Raw genomic sequence first — 12759 nt, 5'->3', positions numbered from 1 at the left:
CATGGCTGATCATCCTCAATCAGTATCCTGTTCCTGCCTTATCTCCATAACCCTTGATTCCACTATCCTTGAGAGCGCTATCCAACTCTTTCTTAAACGAATCCAGAGACTGGGCCTCCACTGCCTTCTGGGGCAAAGTATTCCACACAGCCACCACTCTCTGGGTGAAGAAGTTTCTCTTCATCTCTGTCCTAAATGGTCTACCCCTTATTTTTAAGCTGTATCCTCTGGCTCGGGACTCACCCATCAGCGGAAACATGTTTCCTGCCTCCAGATTGTCCAATCCTTTAATAATCTTATACGTCTCACTCAGATGCCCTCTCAGTCTTCTAAACTCAAAGGTATACAAGCCCAGTCCCTCCAACCTTTCAATATAAGATAGTCCCGCCATTCCAGGAATTGACGCTGCACTCCCTCAATAGCCAGAATGGCTTTCCTCAAATTTGGAGACCAGAACTGCACACAATATTCCAGGTGGGGTCTCACCAGGGCCCTGTATAGCTGCAGGAGAACCTCTTTGCTTCTATACTCAATCCATCTTGTTATGAAGGCCAGCCTGCTATTAGCTTTCTTCACTACCTGCTGTGCCTGCATCTTGCCTTCATTGAGTTGTGTACAAGAACACCCAGATCTCTTTGTATTGCCCCTTTACCTAACTTGACTCCATTTAGGTAGTAATCTGCCTTCCTGTTGTTGCCACCAAAGTGGATAACTATACATTTATCCACATTAAACTGCATCTGCCATGCATCTGACCACTCACCTAACCTGTCCAGATCACCCTGTAATCTCCTAACATCCTCCTCACATTTCACCCTGCCACCCAGCTTTGTATCATCAGCAAATTTGCTAATGTTACTATTAATACCATCTTCTATATCATTAATATATATTGTAAAAAGCTGCGGTCCCAGCACTGATCCCTGTGGTACCCCACTGGTCACCGCCTGCTATCCTGAAAGGGAGCCGTTTATCACTACTCTTTGTTTCCTGTCAGCCAACCAATTTTCAATCCAAGTCAGTACTTTGCCCCCAATACATGCCATGTGCCCTAATTTTGCTCACTAACCTTCTATGTGGGACTTTATCAAAGGCTTTCTGAAAGTCCAGGTACACCACATCTACTGGATCTCCCTTGTCCATCTTCAGAGTTACATCCTCAAAAAATTCCAGAAGATTAGTCAAGCATGATTTCCCCTTCATAAATCCCCTCTGACCTGTCCTGTTACTGCTATCCAGATGTGTCGTAATTTCATCCTTTATAATTGACTCCAGCATCTTTCCCACCACTGAGGTCAGACTAACTGGTCTATAATTTCCTGCTTTCTCTCTCGCTCCTTTCTTAAAAAGTGGTACAACATTAGCCACCCTCCAATCCGCAAAAACTGATTATGAATCTATCGAACTCTGGAAAATAATCACCAATGCATCCATGATTTCTAGAGCCACCTCCTTCAGTACCCTGGAATGTAGACCATCAGGCCCCGGGGACTTATCAGCCTTCAGACCTAGCAGTATCTCCAACACCAATTCCTGGCAAATATAAATTCCCTTCAATTCAGGCCCTTCAGCCACTGTTACCTCTGGGAGATTGCTTGTGTCTTCCCCAGTGAACACAGATCTGAAGTACCAATTCAACTCTTCTGCCATTTCTTTCTTCCCCATAATATATTCCCCTGTTTCTGTCTTCAAGGGCCCAATTTTAGTCTTAACCTTTTTTTGCCTTTCACATACCTAAACAAGGTTTTACTATCCTCCTTTATATTTTTGGCCAGTTTACCTTTGTACCTCATTTTTTCTCTCCGTATTTCCTTCTTTTGACTTTTTCTCTTTTGACTTTATATGTTTCTTAACTTCCCTCATCAGCCACAGCCACCACTGCCTCCTCATAGGATCTTTCTTCCTTTTTGGAATGAATTGATCCTGCACCTTCTGTATTATACCCAGAAATATCTGCCATTGTTCCTCCACTGTCATCTCTGCAACATGTCATTCAGATTCCAATGATTCAGATTAAGCCTCATACAGTATGACCAAGTCACCAAATATATAAACAGGGAAAGTACCAAACAACAGCAGACACACTTCTGAAGAGACCATCGATTGGAATTTAGCAGGAGGACTTGGACTTCATTAGGGAATTTGAAGCAAACACCCCTTTAATCAATGAGAACCTACTGGAAGGAAATTACAAGAGATATGTCAAGCCCAAAAGTGGGGTGAATACTGTCTTCAAACCAGGTAATGTGTCTGGAAGGATACTTTGAACAAGTACCTTCTTGTCATAGATAATGTAATAGTCTTCAATGAGCAATCAATCAGTCATATCAAGAACCCTTCAGTTTAAAAACAGGAAATACAGCAAAAACGTATGTGGAATGCAAAGCATTGTGCAGGGCACAACAATCACTCTGATGGCCAGGTATCACTCACTCCATTGAAGAAATAATTTCAATCTGCATTCCTCGTGCCATAATTCCTTGAGTCTAGATGGCATGGAGACTCGGTGGTTAGCATTCCTGCTTCTCAGCACCAGAGACCCGCCTTTGTTTCCAGCCTTGAGTGACTGCCTGTGTAGAGTTTGCACATTGACCCCAAGTCTGCATGGGTTTCCTACCACAAGTGTGCAGGCTAGGTGGATTGACCATACTAAATTGCCCTTTAGTTTCCAGTGATGTGTAAGCTGGGTGGGTTAACCATGGTACATGTAGGGCTATGAGGATAGGGTAGGGGTCTGGGTGGGATGATCTTGTGGTGTGGGTTTGATGGGCCAAATGGCCTCTTTCCAAACTGTAAGGATTCAATCATTCTATCATTATGTGCATGTGATGTGGATGTGGGGATTGCAGCAGTGATAAATGTATGAGGGAGATATTACCACAAAGGTGTAAGTTTGTTTGTTAGAGAATGTTGATAATTTAGAACAGAGAAGGAGGGGACCCTGAGTGAGTCATATAAAATTATGAGGGGATGGACAGGATATACAGAAAGCAGCTGTCGTCCTTGCCAAAGGATCAAAAACAAGGGGACACACTATTAATGTGAAAGGCAGGAGGGGATCTGAGGAAAAGATTTTTCATCCAGAGGGTGGTGGGGGTCCGAGATAGACTACCTGGCAGGCTGGCTGAAGTGGGTACACTCAGAATATTTTTTTAAAAGTACTTGGAAGAGCATTATAATATCAGAACATTGAAGACTAGGGCCTAGAGCAGGAAAGTGAGACTAGAGTAGGTAGGAGGATGTGTATTGGCAATACAGAGTCAATGGATTGAAGTATTCTTATGACTCATGAAGTCATTAACCATCTCTGGCAGTGCATCTAGATCCTTGGGGAAACACTGACTGCACTTGCTGTCCTCTTCCATTTCCTTATAACTGTGTGCCCAGAGACCTCTTAGCTCCCCATGGGAACAGGAACCACTTCCTGCACTCGGGTCTTTAACAATGCATGTAAAATCTAGAACACAAGCACCAAAGCAAATACTCTAGCCCCTATTTAATCTCCTTCTCAATTAAAAAAAGTGAAAATTATTAAGTTTTCTCTTCGTTAAAGGTGTAAAATATTCATGCTATTCTTGCTTAACCAACTTCAATAGTTAGTTATGGTCTCGTTGAACTAGACGTTGTTAGGGTTGATCCAAATGGACATATATACCATTCCCAATTGATAATTCTCCACAGTTTGTGCTGTACAATTTAAGCTAAGTTCACTTACTTTGTATTTTATCCTCAGTAAAATATTGCCCTTCCCTGCCACACCCAGCCTTAATTCATTTTGTAAGTATCTTAAAATAAGAGCTACCTAAATTTATGAGACTGAACTAGATTTCACAAAGTAAAAACTGAAGCCTAAACAAGAAGCCAAAAGGGTCTTTTGTTCTGATACTTCGGGTTTTAATGCTTTAAAGACATTTTTGTGTTGTAGGAAGATTTAATCAATTTTCATGTTGGAACGATAAATTTTTAATGGATCCTGCATTGCACAATAATACATTACCTTGTATCACACTGAAAAAGCAGATTTTGTTAAATTTTACTTGAGAGACAAACAAGATTGTTATGAGCATAGTAATAAACAAAGAACTGCAAATGCGAGAGACCTGAAACACACAAAAATAGAAATTGCTGGAGAATTTCATCCACACACTGCTGTGACATGGATTGCTTTTAGCATAACCAATCCATTTTCATAGAATCATAGATTCATAAAATCCCTACCACGTGGAAGCAGTCCATTCGGCCACCCCTCCCAAGGGCATCACAGTCCGACCAATTCCCCCACCCCATTCCTGTAATCCTGCATTTCCCATGGCTAATCCATCTAACCTACACATCCCTGGACACAGTGGGCAATTTAGCATGGCCAATCTACCTAACCTGCACATCTTTGGACTGTGGGAACCATAATCTCCACGATCACTTACCTGGTGTTTGTTCTTCCCTGGCTTACTTTCAACAATCCCATTGTCTACCTGACTTTTCCTCTTTCTCAGTTCACTGATCCACCCACTCAAAGACAGAGGTATTGGCGAGGGAACATGGTGCTGTGTTGAAGTGGCAGGCAACTGGAAGCTCAGAGCCTGCATGACCACTACCTGCTCCTAGCAGCTATCAGTTATGAAGAAGGGTCCCTGGACCCAAAACATTAACTCTGTTTTCTCTCCAGACATGCTGCCATGCCTGATGAGTTTCTCCAGCAATTTCGGTTCTTGGGTGTTCGCTATGAATGTTTTTGCATGTCTTTGCACCATGCTATTAAGTTTTAGGTATCTTCAATTATGTTTCTCCACTCCCATTATCGGCCTCAATACTATACTCAATGCATTAGAGAAACACTCTGAAAGGCATCAATCTTTAGTAGATTCAGCAAATATCAATCATGTTTCACCAGAGGTCGAGGATATTAAAGACGAAAAGTGTTCAAGATGCTACAATGCCAAGGGCCAGAGTGTGGCGGTTGAAGCAGGGTGTACAGTATGTTATAGGGCAAAGGAGTGGAACAATTAAATGAGAAATGGATGATGGTGGCAGGCAGAAGGGAATGGAGGTGATAAAGGGATAATTAAAAAGTAAGAGCTGGCACTGAGAACGTATAAACAGTCCTAGCTGAATAACAAATGGAAGGAAAGTATGGAAAATCTGGCGAAGAGGAGAGGATGTTATGCCCAGGTATGCAATAGATAAAGACAGCAGAAGCCAGGGAGAGGTGGCCACCATGTATTGATGTACACCACGCAGCACATATTCATATTTCCTTCAGTCCAAGTGACTAGTGTAGCCATCCGATATTGCCAGCAGCTAGTTACTGTCCAAGCCAACGGGGTGGAGGTTGGGGGGGCGGGGGGGGTGGGGTGTGTGGAGGTGTGGTGGGGGGTGGTTGTGGTGATTAAAATCTAAAGTAGTAAAATCTAATATAAAGGCTGAAAGGTTTAAAGCATCCTAGAATTCCCTCCCTAGCAGTGTTATAAAGATAACAATAGCACATGGACTGGAGTAGTTCAAGAAGCTCACCATCACTATCTCAAGGACAACTAGGGAACGGGCAATAAATGCTGGCCATATCCCATAAGTCCACTAAAAAAGGAAGTTTTGCTGATGGATAAGGCACTCTTCCTTAAGTTTGTGTCAAAGTTTGGAATTGATATTGTAGGCCAAGGACAGAGACCAAACTGAGAGTGGGATGGAGAACTAAATTTCCAGGTGAAGATTTGAAGATTGAACAAAGACATTCAGCAACGCAATCACATGAGATATATATATAACATCCATTGTTGCGGATCATGAGAGCCAAACTGTGATCTTCTGTTAAAAAAAGTGTCAACATGTGATACATTTAAATATACAAAATAAATGTCAACTTTCCCTTCTATAACTTCATTGCATCCATTTATGTTGTGTAACTTTTGCATAAATGTACTATTTGCATAAATGTACCAAAGAAAGGAATGAAATGGTCTCAATCATGTTCATTGTAATGACATTTGAAGAGTGCAATATTATTTGCAGGCAAATGCGTGTAGGAGAATTACATTCTCTCACTTTATTGTAACTTGCCTTTAATTCCATTCTCTCTACTGCATTTCTTTGCAGTCGTGAATGAGGCCATTAAGCTTTCCTACTCATTAGTTCGGAGTATAATTTTTCACAGTTGATTTGAAGCGTGATGTCAGGGACATCAGCAAAATACAAACAAATTCCTGTTAAACGTTGCGCAGAGAGTGCCACAGCCAAAATGTAAGAAGCTGATTTTACCCTGGATTAGAGTGAATGGCAATTGCACTCAGGGTAGTCAGAGGCAGATTTATCTGCTCATGCATATTTGAATTTCATTCCTAGCAGCTGGTCAGAGTAGGGAGAAACCTCAGACAACCCGGAAGCCACCTTGAGGCATTGAAAGAGGCTACAGGCACCAAAGTAAACTGGGGGCAAGTGTGGTATTTCAGGAACTCATAACTGGTACAGAGAAGCCTGAAACAGCAGAGGTCCAAATGACAAACCCTCATGTTTAGGGTATATCATGACTCATCTATCTGTACTTAAATGCTATTGGTGTCATCAGGGACCAAGCGTAGCTTCAATTTCTGCCAAAATCAACAGCATTAGAACTATAGATCAGTTGCAATAGTGTGAGAAATGGAGTCTCTCCATATTAACTCCATTGTCAATGATAATGGAGAGTTGAAAGGGCCTGTTAAGTTATTAGCTATACATCTACACAGGAACAACATTACAAAGAAAAGTAGGCTATTCAGTTTTGCTTGCTAAAAATGTTCTTTACAAAGGTCTGCAAAGCAGATATACATTAACATGAAATTCAAATATGAAAGTTGTATAAAAAAGCATGCACATTAAACTTTCTGAAAGAAGAAATTCAAGGAAGAAGAGTATTTTGCTGGGGTTGCTACTTTCTAGTATTCCTCGAATAAATATGCAGTCTATTTAGATTGCAGGTGGGTTATTTTTGACTTTCCAAACCTCAAAAAGTGTGCTTTGATCTATGTCACCAAAGGTTAATTTATGCAGATATAGATGCTCTGATTGTGCTGGATCTCTGGTGAAAGGCATATAATTAAAGGCTACAGGATATCAGTGAGCAATTATCTGAAAATGCTATGCTTCAATATCAATTACCTGAACAACTCCCAGTTCTACTAATGCAATGAAGTCAAGGCTGCAATTCTGAGCTTTTCACTGGAGCAAAACAATAGTGATAGTGTAAACCAATTATCTGTGGGCACTTTTACATTGATCCAATCAAAGGAAACAGCCAGATAAAATCACTAGACTTGCAGGTAATGAGCAAGCCCAGTACTTAGCAGAAATTGACCATCATCTTTCTTTAAGAAAAGAAGAATTGACTGAAGTTAAACAGGAGGTGATTTAAGAAATCCGCAGTATTATTTGAAATGGCAGTGATGCTCTCCACCCCTAGGTATGGCAGTCCCCCCCTTACAAGGTTATTTTTGATTGTAACTCATTTGGTTGCTGCATTCATCATAAACGTGGGACATGATGCCATTTCTGCAGCTGTTTTCAGTGTGGCTGAAACTGCAAAGGTACAACTCAACCCTTCATCAACTGAGTTAAATGCTTTCAGCTTTTAGGTCATGCCTGTGGTAGTCAGTAAGTAAGCGGTCAATGCACACACACAGGCTAGAGACAGAAGAAAAAGAAACAGGATGAGTAAATATAAAAGGAATAAATGGAAATCTCAGTCCAATATCAATGTTTCCACTTTGACTCCTTTGCTGGTTTATAAACTGCACTTGGTGCCCTTGGTGAGCATTCGCTAAAGTCCTCAGGAAGGACGAAACAATTAAAAGCAAATCACACCAAACAAGAACTCCTTTATCTAATGAAACGGATTACTTTCGGGGCGCATTTTCATAGTTTCCCATGCCATTCCCACATCCAAGATACCCATGCTGGAACTATAAGGTATGGTGATCTCATTACAACAACTATTAAAGGCTGCATTTTCAAACCCAGCTGTCAAGGACCTCAGGGCAGTGCAATTTTAAAATCAATCCTTTAAAAAAAGCCCCAGTGTTGGCCATTTCTAAAGGACTGTCAATTACCTCCACCTCAGCTCTGCAAAGGAAAGCCAGCATGATTCAAGTCAGCTTCAACACAGTAGGCTATTCTTTCGGGAAATCAGCTTGCGCATGGTCCTGAATTTATTCAGTTTTAAGCTCTATCAGGCTATGGGAGCTGGCTTAGCACACACAAAATATTCCAAGCACGTCCACTCATGTAAATGCTAAGTGCCAGTGGTATGGCTACAATTACCAGTTTGAGAATTCACTTTCTTGTCCCAAACAGCTGTAAGATAAATAATGAAAATAATATGAGCAACATTGACAGGCTTGATATGAATATTTTAATGAATTTTAATTTCCTAAGAAGGCTCTCTTTAGACTAGAGAAGATACCTGAATCTGTACAAAACAATATAGTATAGTCATCTTAAGAAAACTACAGTAATTTTATTCAATTGCTTCACTACTGCATCACTTCTCCCCCCCGCCACCCCCCAAGTTTCTACTAAATATGGTGTTATTTATGTGTTTGTGTGCTGACTAAAAAAAAAGTTCTTAACAGATAAAATGCCCCAAACAGGTTATAAAAAGAAGTCCTCTTGCTGGGAAGCTGAACTTTCCCACAGAAACAAAGTACAAATTGTTTCGTTCTACATTAATCTAGGCTTTAGCAGTCACTTTACGCAGTCCTGCCTGTCCACAGCACCATGCTTTCAGATATGGTGCAAATTAGGCATTCCTCAAAGCTGTGGTTGACAACAGGAAGTCTAAAGGGTCCTAACACAAAGGTAGGAACATTGTAAAATATTACTAATTCCATTCACAGTTCTGGTTCCCCAAGGAAGAAACAATGAAACATAAGTTGACACGGATATTACAAAAAGAATGACATAGGATGTAATGTCCAAAATGCATTGTATGGTTTGGCATGTACACATTCAGCATGAATTGACATACAACATTTCCAAGAGGGAAAACATGGTTTTAAAAAAGCATTAATGCTTGGAAATGAATGTACCGCTCATACTAGAGCTCTATTTTGATGTATATGGTGAGTTCGACAAGTATGCATCATTTGTACGTTTTAGTTTTTTTTCTGGGTTGCATTGATTGTAGGTATATATCAGAGTATGTATACCAATCCCCGGTTCACTGTGAACTATAATACTTTGTTTTTGATTTTTCTTTGTAATAAAGGCTCTGCTTAAATTCTTCCGTGGTCAATTTGTGATCATAAAAACATTCACCTAATAAAGCTTACAGGATAGATTATGTAGCCAATGCCAGCAGGGACATTATTGTGAATTGTGAGTGAGGCATCAATAAATCCAGCATAGAGCTCCGCCACAATGTGTTATCTTCACACGCAGCAATTCATTCAAGGACCAAAGGAAGAGAATTGTCATTTCCTGATAAGTGATTTGCAATCAACATTCATGGGAGATTGGCTTCTAGCCCTCTCTGGCTTTCCTCCTCCATGCATTTGCAACCATTTAGATTCCTCTCACTCTCTTAAAACTCAGTATTCCTCTAACTCTAGCCTTCATGCAACACTCACTTCTTTCACCTTGCTATTGGTTGCCTGAACGTTAGCTACCTGCAAGCTTCCCTGCTTTACAGACCTCTTTAAAATCTCTCTTTTTGACCTAACATTTGGCAATCCTAACCTATTTTGGCTCAGCACTGATTACTAATTCATTACACTTCTGTGCAGCACTTTGGTATTTTTCCCCATGTTAAAGACACAACATAAATCCAAAACATTATACAGAAATTGCTGGAAAAGCTCAACAGGTCTGGCAGTATCTTTGAAGAGAAATCTGCTCTGAGAAAGGGTCACTCGACCCAAAACATTAACTCTGATTTTGGTCCACAAATGCTGCCACTCTGCTGACTTTTCCAGCAATTTCTGTTTGTGTTTCTGATTTACAGCCTGTTTAGTTTTTTTTACAGTTTTTCCAAATTATTATAGTTGCTCCAAACTAATGTTCCAACTGTGGCATTGATTGTGTATAATCTCAAGGGTTACAAGGCAAAGTCTCTCTGCAAATGCAAGGATTTCCACATTGTCAACATGTAATCCTTTAGTGACTGTCAAAAGAATACATGAAATAAGAGCAGGAGGAGATCATATGGCCTGATGTGTCTTGTGCACAACCCAATATGGTTATGGTTGATCTGGGACTTCAATTCCACTGTAATGTCCATTCCACATATTCCTTGATTCTTTATGAGACCAAAAATTTTAGCCTCACATCACAGGACTGTACCTTCATCCCAAAGGTCATTTTCACAAAACTTCACTGTATTGCCTCCTCAGCAAGATTATCCTTCCTTAAAAATGGAGACCATAGATAGAGACTGCAAACTTCCACTGTTTCTTTCCATTTAAATCATATTCTGCTTTTCTCTTCTTTCTACCAAAGTGGACAATCTCATATTATCCAATATTATACTCCATCAGTCAAATGTTTGATCACTTATAACCAACGTGCCTTTTCAGATTTTTTGGTTACTCCTCAGTAATTGATTTCCTACCCAACTTTGTATTATCAGCAACTTCCTGACAATGCAGTCTTTACTTTCCTCCGAACAACTAAGACAAATTATACATTGAAGCCCCAGCATTGATTACTATAGCACTCCACTAGTTAAAGTTTGGTAACCTTTAAATGGCCTGTTTATCCCAACTCCTGTTTCTTATAATTTAGTTCATCTTTGATCATGTTAACTTCCCCTCACCATACCACCTTCTATAATTATGTAGCACCATATAAAATGCATTTTGGAAATTCAAATCGATTACATATGCCGGTTCCCCTTTGTCCACCTTGCCCTCAAACAGCGCTAATAATTTTTTCAAATGGGATTTCCTTTCACAAAAACATGTCGACAGTGCCCAATTACATTGTGATTTTCTAAATATTCTCCTAATAGTGGATTCCAGCATTTTCCCTCTAATGTTGTAGAGCATGCCTTTTTTCCATTGCGAGTAGTTCTTGGGATAAAGTATTGAAAATGCTCACTTTCATAAACAACACATAGGTAAATTACAATGGGAGACATGATTTAGAGATGCCGGTTTTGGACTGGGTTGTACCAAGTTAAAAATCACACAACACCAGTTATAGTCCAACAGGATGAATTGGACGCACTCGCTTTTGGAGCGCCGCTCCTTCATCAGGTGGTTGTGGAAACTTACAATTGTGTACTTCACAACCACCTGATGAAGGAGTGGCGCTCCAAAAGCTAGTGTGCTTCCAATTCATCCTGTTGGACTATAACCTGGTGTTATGTGATTTTTAACATTATAATGGGAGAAAGTGAGGACTGCAGATGCTGGAGATCAGAGTCGAGAGGATCCCTGATGAAGGGCTATGCCTGAAACGTCGATTCACCTGTTCCTCGGATGTTGCCTGACCGGCTGTGCTTTCCCAGCACCACATTCTCAAGGGAATTATAATGATTGACTCACCAATTGGGCCTGCAACAGTTTGGAGTAGCAACAACAGATGCCAGACTAGCTGGCTTATAATCCTCTGCTTTCTGTCTCCTTCCTTTACTGAATACTGGTGTTATATTTGCAGTTTTCAAATGCACTTGGAATTTTCCAGAATCTAGGGAATTTTAAAAGACCACAACCTATGCATCCAATAGTTTTCAACCACTTCTGTTATGACCATAGGATATAGATCATCAGGTCCAGAGGACTTTTCAGGCTTTAAGAACAGATTTTTACTAATAGTTTTTCTCTAGTAATGGTTATTGTTTTAAGGTCCTCCTTCACTTTTGTTGCTGGATTTTCAACGTTTCTGTAGATATTTTCTATGTGTTCTAGTGCAAAGACAGTGTTTAATGTCTGTCATTTCTTATTTCTCATTAATATTAAACACTTTCATCCTCTAAGGGACAAACCCTTAATTTAGCTATTCCCTTCCTCTTTAGAAACTTCTGAAGCATTTCTTGCCAATTTTCTCCCATATTCTTATTTTCCCTTTTGTTTTAATCATTCTTTGCTGGTTTCTAAAATATTTCCAATCATGTGAGCTACCAGTAATCTAGGCAGCATTGTATTTTATTCTTTTTCTCATGTTGATACCACCCTTAACATTCTTAACTTAGCCATTGGCAGTGCGTCATCCTCATGCCTTCTATCTCAGCGGAATATATTTTTGTCGTTGTGCATCATGAAATATCTGCTTAAGCATCTGCTACTGCTTCTCTACCATTTAACCTTTAAATCTATTTTCCCATTCTACTTTAGCCAGCTCTGACTTCATACCTTTAAAATTCCTTTTAACTATGTTGAGACATTACTTTTAGATTCAGATTTATCATCATTACACGAAAAATGAAATTCTCTCATGTTATGATCACTCTTACCTAAGAGTAATTTAATTAATTAATTCTCATTGCACACTATCGGGTCTAAAATATCTTGTGACCAGGATGATTTTAAACTGTGCTGTTGAAAGAAACTGTTGTGAATACTTTCTGTGTACTCTTTGTCTAGCCTACTTTAGCCAAATTGATTAGTCTAATCTAGACAAAGATTTAAACCTTCCACAACTAATGAAGCACCTTTTTTCTTTGAACATCCCTTAATCTATTGATTTATACTCAATACTATAGTGTGGCTACTGACAGGAGATGTATGAACCACTCCCACCAGTGACTTGTTTCCTTAGTTATTTCTTGCCAACCTGACTCTACCTTTTGAA

This window comes from Hemiscyllium ocellatum, chromosome 14 (assembly GCF_020745735.1).
Source record: "Hemiscyllium ocellatum isolate sHemOce1 chromosome 14, sHemOce1.pat.X.cur, whole genome shotgun sequence".
Classification (NCBI taxonomy): Eukaryota; Metazoa; Chordata; class Chondrichthyes; order Orectolobiformes; family Hemiscylliidae; genus Hemiscyllium; species Hemiscyllium ocellatum.
This window is presented reverse-complemented; position numbering follows the sequence as displayed.